We start from the raw sequence: 18,438 nt of genomic DNA, 5'->3' as shown, positions 1-18,438 counted from the left end.
CCTCCTATGGTGTGTGATGGAGGGTAAGGACCTTTATCTACCACGCTTTATCCGGAATTATATGGCCAGGGTCCACGTCTGAGGCACCCCCCCTTTTCCGTATCTGGTTACACAGCAAGGCCGTCGAGCTGACGTGCCATGGGAGGATGCCGATGAAAAACCACCAGCGGCGGACTGCAGGAGGATCATTCCTCACAGCAGGAACTTCCTAGCTTTGGGCTCCAAACCACCACCCTTCCCTGCTACTGATGAGACAGCCCCACCGTCTGCTGGACCCTCTTCATCCACGGCTGCACCTGCTGCCCCTGCTGCCACCACTGCACCTCCACCTGCCTCTGAGCCCGTATACCGCCTCGTGCACCGCCTATTCCGATAACTTGATCAGATGGAGCGCCGTAACCGGTGCTGGTATGAGAGATTAGAGCGTCGCAGCCAGCGATGCTATTCACATCTGAAGCTGATGATCCGACAGGGTGGTGACATCCCCTCCGAGCCCGACACACCATCAGAGCCATCAGAGGAGGAGGAGGATGAGCCCTAGGAGGAGACCCATCCGTAGGCAGGCACAGAGTAGGCTGCACCACATCAGGAGGTTACGCATCAGATCGAGGCTGCAGATCTGGAGATCCCGATCCAGTCAGCACCGCCTCGACAGCAGCCAGACCCTCAGCCCACTACCACCACAGAGCCTCCAGCTACCATCCCTACCAGTGATGACACCCCTTCACACCCGGCTTGACTGAGCACCAGGGACGATGCTTCATTTTAAGTGTAGGGAGGTCGCCATCTCTGGCGTTTTATTTTGGTGAACCACTACATCTCTTTTTTCTTTTATTTTGGATATTTTTCTGTATTTTTCTTTTTACTGTTATTTTCTGAGTACTTATACATTGCTACTTTTATGTATTTTTACTCTATTTCTGTATTTTGCATTTTTAGTTCATATTTTTAGTTATTTAGTTTAGTTTGCAATTCTGACTTATTAGTGGATTAATTAGTATAGTTTACCCTTTTTAGCATAAGATAGCATAGTTTAAATTGAAAAATAAAAAGGAAGTAAGCTAGGAAATTGAACATAACAGATTTAAATCCATAAACCTTGTATATATAGCATTACATCATATAGTTAAGTTGACAACATTTCATCAAGGAGGAACATTAAAACTTTAAAGGCCACCCTAAATAATTTTTTTATGAGAATAATGGGAATTTTTAACTAAACCTGCATAACATATATAAATGATATGTGATGCTTGAGTTAGAGAACACACAGCCTGTGAGTCTTGAGCTTAATTGTATGGTTGCATTCAAACCATAATTTCATTCCTGTGTGTTTCGCTTCTTTTTATTCTGATGTTCTTTGCTTTGCTTTAATCTATATGTCCAATTATAGAATATAGAATATAGGATATAGATACATACCAAAAGAATGATTGAGGCCATCATTTGATTTTAGCTCACTTACCCCAAAATAACCTGCCTTTCACATCACCCTTGTTAGCCCCCTTGAGCCTTTAAAATCTCTTTTATTCTATTTAGCCACACTACTAGCCTTAAGCAGAAAAACAAAATAAAATCCCAAGTTGAATCCTTGGTTAGCTTAAGATAGAAAATTATGAATAGATTAAAATGTGGAAAACCTATTGGGAACATGGATGATAGAAACAAAAGGTAGAAAAGTTGAAAGAAATAAAATAACTCATAAAATGTGGGAAGCATGCTCATGAGAAATCAAAGTGATTCAATTACCATGTGCATTAAAAAAAAGTTATTTTTCAGCATTTAATAAAAGGGGTTACAAAAGAATTCCCCAATGCAAAATAAAAGCAATGCACATGGGATAAAAATAAAATTAAAACATGAGCATGAAACAACAAGTGGGATAATATGGGAAAATTGGTAAAGAAGCTTGTTCTACTAAATATGTATGTTAGGTGAGATCTTAGTCTAATTAAGGATTCACTTATTAGCTCACTTAGCCTTATACATATATCCTTACCTTTACCTTGGCCCCATTACAACCTTAATTAAAGACCTCATGACTTTTGGTATGACTGTACTCTATAATTGTTGATTGGTTAGATGAAGAACAAAGTTATAGAAAGTAAGAATAAAAAGAAAAGTAGAGTGGATAAACCCAATAAACACTGAGTGACTAGAGGGTAAACACAAAATCCAGTGAGGGTTCAATAACTCATCAACATATATCTGTGCTTAATTTACTAATTGTTTTGCAAGTTTGTACAATATTTTTATTCCCCATCTCATTTGCTAAAATGCTTTATTATTTAAGGGTTGGCTATATATATATATATGACTCCTTGAGAATGTGAATTAATTTGACTACATGTAAGCTTTATATATGAGTAGATAAATTGGAATAGCATGACTCATTTAGGTAGATGCATTTAGAATAGGTTGCATTGCATAACATTCCACCACTTTAACCTTACCTTATTCTTTACCTTGGATTTAGCATGAGGACATACTATTGTTTAAGTGTGGGGAGGTTGATAAACCCATATTTCATGAGTTATTTTGTGCTTAGTTTGAGTGATTTATTCAATCCTTCACCCACTTATTCATATTAATTGCATGGTTTTACTTTCCATTCCTTATTATGTGATGTATGTGAAAAACATGTTTCCTAAGCTTTAAAATTAATTATTTTAATTACCTTTACTTCCATTCGATGCCGTGATTAGTGTGTTGAGTAGTTTCAGATTTTCTAAAGGCAAAATGACTTAAAGGATGGAAAAGGAAACGTACAAAAATGGAAGGAAAGTGCGAAACGGAGTTTTGAAGAAACTGGCATCCACGCGATCGCATGGACGACACGATCGCGTGCCAGGAGCGTAAAAAAAGCAGCGACGCGGACGCATGACTGACGCGGCCGTGCGACTTGAGCATAGCGCATTCGATGCGGACGCGTGACCGACGCGACCGCGCCACAAGGAAAACTCCAGATGACGCGACCGCGTGACCCACGCGGACGCGTGACAGAGGCCACGTATTATAATTTACAGAATACGCCCCCAGCGATTTCTGAAGCCCTTTTGGCCCAGATCCAGGTGCATAACACACAGACTTGAGGCTATAAAGTGGGGGAATGCATCCATTCAAGACAGAGCTCGCCAATTTTCACTTTCCATGATTTAGATTTAGTTTGAGAGAGGTTCTCTCCTCTCTCTCTTAGGATTAGGATTTAGTACTTCTCTTAGTTTTTAAGAGTAACTCTCGATCTAGGTTTAGTATTTACTTTAATTTATGTTTCTATGCTACTTTTACTTTAATGCTTTTATTCGTATCTATAAATGTTGCCAATTTGACTTATGAACCCTTTCCATGTTATGATTTGAATTAATGATTATTTGAGGTATCTCAGTTATTGATTGCTTTCTCTTTAATTTGTGTTACCATTACTTTCCATCTAAGGACATTTTTATTCTAGCAATTTTATTTTTTCCCTTTTTGGTCTTGGTTAAGAAATCAGTAACTCAACATTATCAAACTCAACATAACTGATAATCGCTATCTTGCTAATTGAACTGAACTTCAATAATCCCAACTTTTTCTTAGGAATTAAATAGGATTCGAAGGTCAAACTAATTAGTCCCTTGACTTTCCTTTGCTTTAGTAAAGGTTAACTAAGTGGAGTTTAGATTCAACTTTCATTATTGTTGAGAGAGATAATTAAGTTGGACTTCCAATTTCTCTTACTTTGCCAAAAGTTTGCTTTACAGTATTTATTTATTTTAATTGCCATTTAAATTATTTGTCATATTTATTCTTCACTCTCAACCCCGATTTTACAACCTCCATAACCAATAATAAGAACATACTTCCCTGCAGTTCCTTGAGAAGACGACCCGAGGTTTGAATACTCGGTTAACAATTTTTAAAGGGGTTTGTTACTTGTGAAAACCAAAACGTTTGTACAAAGGGATTTTTGTTGGTTTAGAGACTATATCTACAACGCAACTATTTTTATGAAATTCTTTACTGGCAAAAATCACAACGTCAAAGCACCTCAGGGATTTTTAGATAGCCTATTCTACTGTTAGGCGTCATGGTGCAGATGAGACTTCTATTCTGCTAATCGCCTTCCCATTTTCTCTTGAGGGAAAGGCGAGGGAGTTGTATTACACTCAACCTGAAGTAACTGTTACTAACTGGGATACGCTCAGGAGAGATTTCTTGGAAAAATACTTTCCAGCTGAAGTTACAGAACGACTGAGGAAGGAGATTTTCTGCATTATCCATGGCGAGTCAGAGACCCTTTATGAGCATTGGGAGCGCCTCAGGAATCTTCTAGACGCATGCCCCCACCACATGATTGACAGGTTGATGTTGATCAGCTACTTCACACAAGGCATGAAGCCTCAGGATAAGACTACATTAGATGGTGCGAGTAATGGTTCTCTAAAAAAGTACAAGACCGCGGATGAAGCGTGGCAACTGATCACTGATCTAGCAGAGTCTACTCGAAACGTCAGCCACAGGAACAACGATCCCAAGGCTATTGCAGAGGTTTCCTCTAGCAGTGAGACTACTACTTTCACACAGGCTATATGTGAGATGACCAACCTACTGAAGCAGATACAGTTGAATCAATAACAACCTCAGCCTCCCCCACCACAACAAAGTCAACAGTATGCGGAATATGTGCTGATTATACTCATTACACTGATGAGTGTCCGCAACTCCAACAAGAAGACAACACCTTGGCAGCTACTCATAATTTCTATGACCGCCCGAATCAAGGATACAATCAACAAGGCGACAATTACAACCAAGGTGAAAACTACAATCAAGGTTGGCAAGACAACTCCAACCAGGGATGGAGAGATAATTTCAATCAAGGATGGAGGGACAACTACAACAGAGGAGGCAGAGATAACAATGGAAATCAAGAGGTGGAACAACAATAACAGACAGCAGAACCAAAATCAGCCTTACAAAGCACCTCACCAAAGGCAGTCCCAAGCGCCTCAGAATAACTAACAGCAGGTCCCTCAAGTCACTTACCCATCTTCATCCCCCAATGACGAGTTACTTCACTCTTTTAAGACCATAGAAAGCACACTTACCGGTCTGACATCTGCTATACAGGCTCTTGTCTCCCAGATAGGATCGTCGAGTACCTCCAACACTCAACCTACAAGCTCTGGTACAATTCTGTCTCAGCTTGTACCCAACCCCAAGGGAGGAATCAACGCCATTACTTTGAGGTCCGGGACTACACTACCAGAGATGAGTCATGCAGAGCCAAGCTTCACAGAAGACACTCCAGTTGGAAGTACTGTGGAGGTAGAAGATGCTGAAGAAAAAGATGTAGTACAAGACTTGGTTGAAGAAGAAGTAGCTCAACCAAGGAATTGAGCACCAAGGAATGCAGAAGCTGCAAGTGGCACCATTCCTATTCCATTTCCACACCTTGCTAGGAAGCCCAGAAAGCAGATGGAACTAGACCCTAAAATGGTAAAAATATTCAAAAAGGTTGAGGTAACCATTCCACTTTTTGATGCCATTCAGCAGGTACCTAGATATGCTAAGTTTCTAAAGGATTTGTGCATGCATAAAGATAAATTACAGGATTTAGAAACTATTCCTCTAGGTAGCTCCATTTCTGCTTTAGTGGGTGATATACCTGAAAAATGTAGTGACCCAGGTCCATGCATGGTTACTATTACTATAGATGGTGTGAAATTTTCTGACTGTATGTATGATTTAGGAGCGTGTGTTAGTATAATGCCATTGTCTGTATATGATGCTTTGAGGCTCTCTCCCTTAAAAAGGTCAGCAGCTCGTTTTGTTTTAGCAGATAAAAGCATCATCACCGTGGTTGGAATTGCTGAGGATGTGCTGGTGAGCATTAAGGGGCTCACATTTCCCATTGATTTCTATATTTTAGAGATACCCCCTAATGACTCAGGAACTTACTCTTTTGAACTATAGCTGCAGTTCACCAAGAAGAAATAGAAAAGATGCACATGGAGCATGGTCCAAGTGTGGGGAAACCCTCTGAACACAATGAGGACACTTGTCCATCATCACTAGCTCTAGATGATCCAGTGCCTAGCCATGAGCAGAAAATGGAGTTGAAGCCCCTTCCACCCCATCTCAAGTATGCTTACCTTGAGGATAATCAGAAGCTCCCAGTTATCATTGCAAGGGAACTCACTTCCCAACAGGAGGAGCAGCTGCTTAGTATGCTGAGAAGACACAAGAAAGCAATTGGGTAGAGCTTGGTGGATACAGCAGGCATCAGCCCGCAAGTTTGTGAGCTGATGAGCAGATAATTTATACCCTTTTTGGCATTATTTTTACATAGTTTTTAGTATGTTTTAATTATTTTTTATTATATTTTTATTAGTTTTATTCAAAAATCACATTTCTGGACTTTACTATGACTTTGTGTGTTTTTCGATGATATTAGGTATTTTCTGGCTGAAATTGAGGGACCTGAGCAAAAATCTGATTCAGAGGCTGAAAAAGGACTGCAGATGCTGTTGGATTCTGACATCCCTGCATTCGAAATAAATTTTCTGGAGCTACAGAAGCCCAATTGGCGCGCTCTCAATTGCGTTCAAAAGTAGACATCATGGGCTTTTCAGCAATATTAATAGTCCATAGTTTGCCCGAGATTTGATGGTCCAAACTGACGTTCAAAGTCAGCCTAAAAATTCTGATGTAAAACGCCCAAACTGGCACCAGAATTGGAGTTAACCGCCCAAACTGGCACCAAAGCTGGCGTTTAACTCCAAGAACAGCCTAAGCACAAAAACGCTTCAATTCTCAGTCCAAGCACATACCAAGTGGGCCCCGGAAGTGGATTTCTACACTATCTGCACCTAGTTACTCATTTTCTGTAACCCTAGGCTACTAGTTTAGTATAAAAACTACTTTTAGCTCATCTTTTGACCAGTCTTTGATCACCATATGTAACTTTGATCATTGCTCACATTCGGAGGCTGGCCTCACGGCCATGCCTAGACCTTTCACTTATGTATTTTCATCGGTGGAGTTTCTACACCCCATAGATTAAGGTGTGGAGCTCTGCTATTCTTCATGAATTAATGCAATTACTACTGTTTTCTATTCAATTCACGCCTACTTCTTCTCCAAGATATACTCTCGTACTTGATTCAGTTAAGTCAGAATGAAGAGGTGACCCATGACAATCACCCAATCTTCGTTACTCGCTTAGCCAAGGTCGCGTGCTTGACAACTACAAAGCGATCTACATGATGTTCAACGTAGTCATTGGACGACAGCTGGAGTATATTCTCTTGGGTTTCTAATCTAAGATTAGAATCTTCGTGGTATAGGCTAGAACCATTGGCATCATTCATGAGATCCGAAAAGTCTAAACCTTGTCTGTGGTATTCCGAGTAGGATCTGGGAAGGGATGACTATGACGAGCTTCAAACCTGCGAATGTGGGGCACCAATGATAGTGTGCAAAAGGACAATGGTCCTATTCCGACGCTAGCGGGAACCGACAGATGATTAGCCGTGCGGTGCCAGCGCATATGGATTTGTTTTCATTCGAGAGGATCATACAGCTTGCCATGGAAGGAGGTAATGCATGATTAGAAGAAGGCAGTAGAAAACCAGAAGTTCATAAGCAACAAAGCATCTCCAAACGCTTTTCTGAAATTCCCACCAATGAATTACATAAGTAACTTTATCTTATTTTATATTTTATTTATATTTTAATTATCAAAACCTTATAACAATTTGAATTCGCCTGACTGAGATTTACAAGGATGACCATAGCTTGCTTCAAGCCGACAATCTCCGTGGGATCGACCCTTACTCACGTAAGGTTTATTACTTGGACGACCCAGTGCACTTGCTGGTTAGTTGTGCGGAGTTGTGAAAAAGAGTTGAGATTACGATTGTGCGTACCAAGTTGTTGGCACAGTTGAGATCACAATTTCGTGCACCAAGTTTTTGGCGCCGTTGCTGGGGATTGTTCGAGTTTGGACAACTGACGGTTCATCTTGTTGCTCAGATTAGGTACTTTTATTTTATGTTTAAGCTTTTTGATTTTTATTTATTTTCAAAAAATTTCAAAAATAAAATAAAATAAATTATTCTATGTACTTCAAAATTTTTAAGAATGAATTCTAGAGTTTCAGATGATATGTTGAAGCCTGGCTGGCTGTTAAGCCATGTCTAATTTTTTTGGACTGAGGCTTCCACTTATCAATGTAAGAGCCTTTGGATTCCCATCTACTTGGCTGTTGTATGTAATGCTCTGCTGAAGCTTGGCTGGCCATCTGGGCATATCTAATCTTTTGGACCGAAGCTTTCACATAAAGCTTGGCTGGCTATTTAGCCATGTCTAAATTTTTGGACTGAAGCTTTAGACTAACATTGCATGATTCTTGGAATTCCTATTAAAAATTTTGAATTTATTTATTTTCTTTTTTCAAATAATTTTCGAAAAATACAAAAAAAAATTTCATAAAATCATAAAAACCAAAAATTTTGTGTTTCTTGTTTGAGTTTAGTGTCAATTCTTAAGTTTGGTGTCAATTGCATTTTTCTTATTTTCGAAAATCCATGCATGTTGTTCTTCATGATCTTCAAGTTGTTCTTGATGATTTTCCTTATTTGATCCTTACATTTTCTTGTTTTGTGTCTTTTCTTGTTTTTCATATACATTCTTGAATTAATAGTGTCTATAGAATAAAAATTTTAAGTTTGGTGTCTTGCATGTTTTTCTTTTCTTAAAAATTTTCAAAAACATGTTCTTGTCATGATCTTCAAAGTGTTTTTGGTGTTCATCTTGACATTCAAAGTGTCTTGCATGCATTTTTTGTTTTGATCTTAAATTTTTATGTTTTGCATCATTTTTATGTTTTTCTCTTTCCTCATTAAAATTCAAAAATCAAAAAAATATCTTTCCCTTATTCTTCTCATAAATTTCGAAAATTTTGAATTGATTTAGTCAAAAAGTTTTAAAAATTTAGTTTTTCCTTATGAGTCAAGTCAAAATTTCAATTTAAAAATCCTATCTTTTCAAAACTTTTTCAAAAATCAAATCTTTTTCATTTTTTCTTAAAATTTTTGAAAATTTTAAAAATTGATTTTCAAAATCTTTTTCTTACTTTTATTCCATATTTTCGAAATTAATGCTAGCATTTAATGTTTTGATTCAAAAATTTCAAGTTGTTACTTGCCTATTAAGAAAGATTTAATCTTTAAACTCTAAGAATCATATCTTTTAGTTTCTTGTTAGTCAAGTAATCAACTTTAATTTCAAAAATTAAATCTTTTTAATTTCTTTTTCAAATATTTTTCAAAAGGATTTTCAATCATATCTTTTTCAAAATCAATTTCAAAATCCTTTTCTAACTTCTTATCTTTTCAAAATGGATTTTCAAATCTTTTTAAATTAACTAATTGACTTTTTGTTTGATTTTAAAAGTTTTCTATTTCAATCATATCTTTTTCAAAACTACCTAACTACTTTTCTCTCTCCAATTTTCGAAAATCACTAACCACTTTTTCAAAAATATTTTTAATTAATTAATTTATTTAGTTTTCAAATTTTACTTTATTTCTTCTCTTAAATTTCGAATACTAACCAATAATTAAAATAAAAACAAAAATATTTTCCTTTTATTTTATTTTGAAATTCGAATTCTCTCTCTCTCTCTCATCTTTTTCTATTTATTTATTCATCTACTAACACTTCTCTTCCTCTTATAATTTGAACCCTCTCTCCCTCTCTGTGTTCGAATTCTTCATCTTCTCTCTTCTTCATTCTACTCTTCTATTCTTTTACTCACATAAAGGAATCTCTATACTGTGACATAGAGAATTCCTATTCTTTTCTGTTCTCTTCTTTTTCATATGAGCACGAGCAAGGATAAGAACATTCTTGTTGAAGCTGATCCGGAACCTGAAAGGACTCTAAAGAGGAAGCTAAGAGAAGCTAAAGCACAACACTCTGAAGAGGACCTGACAGAATTTTTTGAAAAAGAAGAAGAGATGGCCGAACCTAATAACAATAGTGGATATGCAAGGAAGATTCTTGGTGACTTCATTGCACCCTCTTCTGACTTCTGTGGAAGGAGCATCTCAATTCCTGTAATTGGAGCAAACAACTTTGAGCTTAAGCCTCAATTAGTTTCTCTAATGCAGCAGAATTGCAAGTTTCATGGACTTCCATTGGAAGATCCTCATCAGTTCTTAGCTGAATTCTTGCAAATCTGTGACACTATCAAGACCAATGGGGTTAAACCTGAGGTCTACAGACTTATGCTTTTCCCCTTTTGCTGTAAGAGACAGAGCTAGGACATGGTTGGACTCACAACCTAAAGATAGCCTGAACTCTTGGGAAAAGCTGGACAATGCTTTCTTGGCCAAATTCTTTCCACCTCAAAAGTTGAGAAAGCTTAGAGTAGAAGTCCAAACCTTCAGACAGAAGGAAGGTGAATCCCTCTATGAAGCTTGGGAAAGATACAAGTAATTGATCAGAAGATATCCTTCTGACATGTTTTCAGAATGGAGCATCATATGTATATTCTATGATGGTCTGTCTGAATTGTCCAAGATGTCATTGGATCACTCTGCTGGTGGATCTCTTTATCTGAAGAAGACGCCTGCAGAAGCCCAGGAATTCATTGAAATGGTTGCAAATAACCAGTTCGTGTACACTTCTGAAAGAAATCCTATGAATAATGGGATAACTCAGAAGAAAGGAGTTCTGGAGATTGATACTCTGAATGCCATATTGGCTCAGAATAAAATATTGACTCAGCAAGTCAATATGATTTCTCAAAGTTTGACTGGAACGCAAGCTGTATCCGTCAGTACTAAGGAAGCTTCCTTTGAAGAAGAAGCTTATGACCCTGAGAATCCTGCAATGGAAGAGGTGAATTACATGGGAGAATCCTATGGAAACACCTATAATCCTTCATGGAGGAATCATCCTAATCTCTCATGGAAGGATCCACAGAAGCCTAATCAAGGCTTCAATAATAATAATGGTGGGAGAGCACGGTTTGGCAATAGCAAACCTTTTCCATCATCTTCTTAGCAATAGGCAGAGAATTCTAAGAAGAGTCACTCTGACTTAGCAACTGTAATCTCTGATCTATCTAAGACCACTCTCAATTTCATGACTGAAGCAAGGTCCTCTATTAGAAATTTGAAGGCACAAGTGGGTTAGCTGAGTAAGAAAGTTACTGAACTCCCTCCAAGTACTCTCCCAAGCAATACAGAAGAGAATCCAAAAAGAGAGTGCAAGGCTATAAATATAACCAACATAGCCAAATGCATGGAGGAGGAAAAGGCAGTGATTTCCAGTGAGAAAGACCTCAATGGACGTCCACTGGCCTCCAAGGAGTTCCCTAATGAGGAACCAAAGGAATCTGAGGCTCATATAGAGACCATAGAGATTTTATTGAACTTACTATTTCCATTCGTGAGCTCTGATGAGTATTCTTCCTCTGAAGAGGATGAAGATATTATTGAAGAGCAAGTTGCTCAATATCTAGGAGCAATCATGAAGCTGAATGCCAAGTTATTTGGTAATGAGACTTGGGAGGATGAACCCCCACTGCTCATCAATGAACTGAATGATCTGGTTTAACTGAAATTACCTTAGAAGAAACAGGATCCTGAAAAGTTCTTAATACCTTGTACCATAGGCACCATGACCTTTAAGAAGGCTCTGTGTGACCTTGGATCAAGTATAAACCTCATGCCCCTCTCTGTAATGGAGAAACTAGGGATCTTTGAGGTGCAAGCTGCAAGAATTTCACTAGAGATGGCAGACAATTCAAGGAAACAGGCTTATGGACTTGTAGAGGATATCTTAGTGAAGGTTGAAGGCTATTACATCCCTGCTGACTTCATAATCCTAGACACTGGGAAGGATGAAGATGATTCTATCATCCTTGGAAGACCCTTCCTAGCCACAGCAAGAGCTGTGATTGATGTGGATAGAGGAGAGTTAGTCCTTCAATTGAAAAAGGACTACCGTATGTTTAAAGCTCAAGGATCTTCTTCTGTAACCTTGGAGAGGAAGCATGAAAAGCTTCTCTCAATACAGAGTCAAACAGAGTCCCCACACTCAACTTCTAATTTTGACGTTGGGAGGCCAACATCAAGCTCTGATTCTCTGTGAAGATTGCTAAGAGCTTCACTGTCAAGCTATTGACATTAAAGAAGCGCTTGTTGGGAGGCACCCAATGTTATTTAATTATATTTATTTATTTTCCATTATTATTTTATGTTTTTCTTAGGTTGATGATCATGTGAAGTCACAAAAACAACTGAAAAATCAAAAACAGAATAAAAAACAGCATTAAAAATAGCACACCCTGGAGGACAGGTTTACTGGCGTTTAAACGCCAATAAGGATAGCAGAATGGGCGTTTAATGCCCAGCCTGGCAGCATTCTGGGCGTTAAACGCCAGAATGGGCAGCACTCTGGGCGTTTAACACCAAAAAGGATTGTCTGGTATCTGGCTGGCGTTAAACGCCAAAAATGGGCATCTGGCTGGCGTTTAACGCCAGAAATGGGTAGCAGAGTGGCGTTTAATGCCAGGAAAGGTAGCAGGACTGGCGTTTAACACCAGGAAAGATAGCAGAGCTGGCATTAAATGCCAGATTTGGCACAGAATGGGCGTTTGAACGCCAGAATGGTGCAGGGACTCAAATTCCTTGATACCTCAGGATCTGTGGACCCTACAGGATCCCCAACTACCCCACTTCTTCTTCTCTCCTCTTCTCACCTTTCCATAACACTCTCCCCCAAATGCCCTTGACCAATCCCATCAATACCTCTTCCCCAAATACCCTTCACCTATCAAATCCTTCCCTCTTCCCCATATCCTCTTCACCACTCACATCCATCCATCATTAAACCACACCTACCTCACCATTCAAATTCAAACCATTTCCCTCCCAAACCCACCCACACATGGCCGAAAACCCCCTCTCTCTTACCCTATAAATACCCCTCCTCACCACCTTCATTTTCACATAACAAACACACTTCTCTCCCCCTTGGCCAAACCCTTCACTACCCTCCATCTCCTCCATTTCTTCTCCTTCTACTCCTTTCTTTCTTCTTTTTCTCGAGGACGAGCAACCATTCTAAGTTTGGTGTGGGAAAAGCTAAAGCTTTCTGTTTTTCCATAACCACTAATGGCACCTAAGGCAAGAGAAACCTTTAAAAAGAGGAAAGGGAAGACAATTGCTTCCACCTCCGAGTCATGGGAGATGGAGAGATTCATCTCAAAGGTCCATCAAGACCACTTCTATGAAGTTGTGGCCAAGAAAAAGGTGATCCCCGAGGTCCCCTTTAAGCTCAAAAAGAGTGAATATCTGGAGATCTGACATGAAGTTCGAAGAAGAGGTTGGGAAATCCTCACCAACACGATTCAACAAGTCGGGATCTTAATGGTTTAAGAGTTCTATGCTAATGCATAGATCACTAAGAACCATGACCAAAGTGTGAATCCGAACCCAAGGAATTGGCTCACAATGGTTCGGGGGAACTACTTGGATTTTAGTCTAAAAAATGTGAGGTTAGCATTCAACTTGCTAATGATGCAAGAAGATCCTCACCCTTTCACTAGAAGGGTCAACTTTGGTGAAAGGTTGGACCAATTCCTTAGAGACATTTGTGTGGAAGGCGCTCAATGGAAGAGATACTCAAAAGGCAAGCCGGTTCTACTAAGAAGGCTTGACCTCAAACCCGTGGCTAGAGGATGGTTGGAGTTTATCCAACGCTCTATAATTCCAACTAGCAACTGGTCTGAAGTTACTGTAGACCGGGCTATCATGATCCATAGCATCATGAATAGAGAGGAAGTAGAAGTTCATGAGATCATATCCCTAGAACTCTACAAGGTGGCAGACAAGCCCTCCACTTTGGCAAGGTTAGCCTTCTCTCATCTCATTTGTCACCTATGCAATTCAGTTGGAATTGTCATAGAGGAAGACACCCTCATTGAAGAGGATAAGCCCATCACTAAGAAAAGGATGGAGCAAACAAGAGAGCCCACTCATGGACCTCAATAATAGCATGAGGAAATTCCTTATCATGAAATCTCTGAGATGCCTCAAGGGATGCACTGTCCTCCACAAAACTATTTGGAGAAAATCAACACCTTCCTAGGAGAATTAAGTTCCAACATGGGACAACTAAGGATGGAGCACCAAGAGCATTCCATCCTCCTCCATGAAATTAGAGAAGACCAAAGAGCTATGAGGGAAGAGCAACAAAGGCAAGGAAGAGACATTGAGGAGCTAAAGCACTCCATAAGATCTTCAAGAGGAAGAACTAGCCGCCATCATTAAGGTGGACCCGTTCTTTAATTTCCTTGTTCTTTATTTTTCTATTTTTCATTCTCTATGCTTTATGTTTCGTCTATGTTTGTGTCTTTATTACATGATCATTAGTGTCTAGTGTCTATGTCTTAAAGCTATGAATATCCTATGAATCCATCACCTTTCTTAAATAAAAAAATGTTTTTAATAGCAAAAGAACAAGAAGTACATGGTTTCAAATTCTATCTTGAAATTAGTTTAATTATTTTGTTGTGGTGGCAATACCTTTTGTTTTCTGAATGAATGCTTGAACAGTGCATATTTTTGAATTTGTTATTTATGATTGTTAAAATTGTTGGCTCTTGAAAGAATAATGAAAAAGGAGAAATCTTATTGATAATCTGAAAAATCATATAATTGATTCTTGAAGCAAGAAAAAGCAGTGAAAAGCTTGCAAAAAAAGAGAGAGAAAGAAAAAGAAAAAGCAAGCAGAAAAAGCCAATAGCCCTTTAAACCAAAAGGCAAGGGTAAAATAAAAAGGATCCAAGGCTTTGAGCATTAATGGATAGGAGGGCCCACATGAATAAAATTCTGGCCTAAGCGGCTAAACCAAGCTGTCCCTAACCATGTGCTTGTGGCGTGAAGGTGTCAAGTGAAAGGCTTGAGACTGAGTGGTTAAAGTTGTGGTCCAAAGCAAAAAAAAAAAATAGTGTGCTTAAGAGCTCTGGACACCTCTTACTGGGGATTCTAGTAAAGCTGAGTCACAATCTGAAAAGGTTCACCCAGTTATGTGTCTGTGGCATTTATGTATCCGGTGGTAATACTGGAAAACAAAATACTTAGGGTCACGGCCAAGACTCATAAAGTAGCTGTGTTCAAGAATCAACATACCAAAATAGGAGAATCAATAACACTATCTGAATTCTGAGTTCCTATAGATGCCAATCATTCTGAACTTCAAAGGATAAAGTGAGATGCCAAAACTGTTCAGAAGCAAAAAGTTACAAGTCCTGCTCATCTAATTGAAGCTAATCTTCATTGATAAGTTTGGAATTCATTGTATACTCTCTTCTTTTTATCCTACTTTATTTTCAGTAGCTTGGGGACAAGCAACAATTTAAGTTTGGTGTTGTGATGAGCGGATAATTTGTACCCTTTTTGGCATTGTTTTTACATAGTTTTTATTATGTTTTAATTACTTTTTATTATATTTTTATTAGTTTTTATTCAAAAATCACATTTCTAGAATTTACTATGAGTTTGTGTGTTTTTTTGTGATTTCAGGTATTTTCTGGTTGAAATTGAGGGACCTGAGCAAAAATCTGATTCAGAGGCTGAAAAAGGAATGCAGATGCTGTTGGATTCTGACCTCCCTATATTCAAAATGGATTTTCTAGAGCTACAGAAGCCCAATTGGCACGCTCTCAATTTTCAGCAATATATAATAGTCCATACTTTTCCCGAGATTTGATGGCCCAAACTGACGTTCAAAGTCAGCCCAAACTGGCACCAAAATTGGAGTTAAACGCCCAAACTGGCACCAGAATTGGAGTTAAACGCCCAAAATGGCACCAAAGCTGGCGTTTAACTCCAGGAACAGCCTAAGCACGAAAAAGCTTCAATGCTCAGCCCAAGCACACACCAAATGGGCCCCGAAAGTGGATTTCTACACTATCTGCACTTAGTTACTCATTTTCTGTAACCCTAGGCTACTAGTTTAGTATAAAAACTACTTTTAGCTCGTCTTTTGACCAGTCTTTGATCACCATATGTAACTTTGATCATTGTTCACGTTTGGAGGCTGGCCTCACGGCCATGCCTAGACCTTTCACTTATGTATTTTTATCGGTGGAATTTCTACACCCCATAGATTAAGGTGTGGAGCTCTGCTGTTCTTCATGAATTAATACAATTACTACTGTTTTCTATTCAATTCATGCCTACTTCTTCTCCAAGAGATACTCTCGTACTAATTTAGTTAAGTCAGAATGAAGGGGTAACCCGTGACAATCATCCAATCTTCGTTACTCGCTTAGCCAAGGTCGCGTGCCTGACAACCACAAAGCGATCTACATGATGTTCAACGTAGTCATTGGACGATAGCTGGAGTATATTCTCTTGGGTTTCTAATCTAAGATTAGAATCTTTGTGGTATAGGCTAGAACCATTGGCATCATTCCTGAGATCCAGAAAGTCTAAACCTTGTCTGTGGTATTCCGAGTAGGATCTGGGAAGGGATGACTATGACGAGCTTCAAACCTGCGAATGTGGGGCACAAGTGACAGTGTGCAAAAGGACAATGGTCCTATTCCGACGCTGGCGAGAACCAACAGATGATTAGCCGTGCGGTAACAGTGCATATGGATTTGTTTTCATCTGAGAGGATCATACAGCTTGCCATGGAAGGAGGTAATGCATGATTGGAAGAAGGCAGTAGAAAACCAGAAGTTCATAAGCAACAAAGCATCTCCAGACGCTTATCTGAAATTCCCACCAATGAATTACATAAGTAACTTTATCTTATTTTATATTTTATTTATATTTTAATTATCAAAACCTTATAACCATTTGAATTTGCCTGACTAAGATTTACAAGGATGACCATAGCTTGCTTTAAGCCGACAATCTCCGTGGGATCGACCCTTACTCACGTAAGGTTTATTACTTGGATGACCTAGTGCACTTGCTGGTTAGTTATGCAGAGTTGTGAAAAAGAGTTGAGATTACGATCGTGCGTACCAAGTTGTTGGCGCAATTGATACCAAGGTCTAGATTAAGCACTTTTTCCTTGCTTTTTTTCATTTTCTTTATTTTTAGCTAACACACTAACTGTTTGAATTTTTGCTTAAGCTAACATTAACCTCACTCTAGCAATAGAGTGTAGTGTTCCTGGTTTTTCTAGTTTTGTGTGACTCTTATGTTTTGCTTGTATGTCAGGGACAAGGGGAGCTATACCCTCTTTTGATGAACAAGACAAAAGAACTCTTAGGAGATTGAGAAGAGAAGAAAAAGGGAAAAGTGTTCTTGGAGAGGAAGAATCTGAGGAAGAATATCACGAAATGGAAGGGAACCCCTCCAATTCCAATCAACTAGAAGGAATGGCTAACAACAATCCACCTCAGAGAAGAGTTTTGGCTTCCTACACATTTGCAAATCCTAGACATTGTGGGAGTAGTATCCTTACCCCAAATGTCAATACAAACAACTTTGAACTAAAGCCACAGCTCATCACCTTGGTCCAAAACAACTGCTCCTATGGAGGAGGGCCACTTGAATATCTAAACCAACACTTATCCACTTTTTTGAGGATTTGTAACACTGTCAAAACTAATGGTGTGCATCCTGATATCTACAAGTTGTTGCTATTTCCATTCTCCCTTAGAGGCAAAGCTGCTCAGTGGTTGGAGATATTTTCAAGAGAGAGCATCAACAATTGGGAAGATCTAGTGAGCAAATTCCTAGCCAAGTTCTATCCTCCCCAAATGATCATCAGACTCAAAACAAAGGTTTAAAATTTCACTTAGACAGATGGAGAATCATTGTATGAGGCATGGGAGAGATACAAAGCTTTACTCAGGAAGTGTCCCCCAAACATGTTCAATGAATGGGATTAGCTTCAAAATTTCTATGAAGGACTAACTTTGAAGGCTCAAGAAGCACTAGATCACTCAGCAGGAGGCTCAGAATCTCATTGATATGGTGGCAAATAATCAATATTTCTTTGCCCACCAGAGACAACGCCAACGATCACAAAGGAAAGGAGTGCTGGAATTGGGAAGGAGTGGACACAATCTTAGCTCACAACAAGATGATGCAGCAGCAATTTCAGTAACAATTTGAACAAATGGCAAAAAGAATTGATAGCTTGCAAGTTGCATCAGTAAATGTCACAAGCCAACCACCAACCATATGGGGACAGAATGAAGAAAACCAAGAAGATCAGCAGCTGGAACAAATCCAATATGTGCACAACCAAAGTTCTGGATCAAGTGAAGTTTATGGTCACACCTACAATCCATCATGGAAGAACCACCCCAATCTCAGATGGGGAGATAATCACCCTCAAAATCAGCAACCATGGCAAAGAAATTCAAACCAAAATAATTGGAAAAACACAAACCACAACAACCAGTAG

General features: G+C 38.9%; 1 non-coding gene across 1 annotated transcript; it reads right to left on the bottom strand.

The window, feature by feature from the left end:
• Nucleotides 1–10,410: 10,410 nt before the first annotated feature.
• Nucleotides 10,411–10,514, bottom strand: LOC112753128 (small nucleolar RNA R71). Its single transcript, XR_003177526.1, has one exon. It is a non-coding gene; the product is annotated as a small nucleolar RNA R71 (small nucleolar RNA).
• Nucleotides 10,515–18,438: the final 7,924 nt, after the last annotated feature.

This window comes from Arachis hypogaea, chromosome 15, assembly GCF_003086295.3.
Source record: "Arachis hypogaea cultivar Tifrunner chromosome 15, arahy.Tifrunner.gnm2.J5K5, whole genome shotgun sequence".
NCBI classification, from domain to species: domain Eukaryota; kingdom Viridiplantae; phylum Streptophyta; class Magnoliopsida; order Fabales; family Fabaceae; genus Arachis; species Arachis hypogaea.
This window is presented reverse-complemented; position numbering and strand designations above follow the sequence as displayed.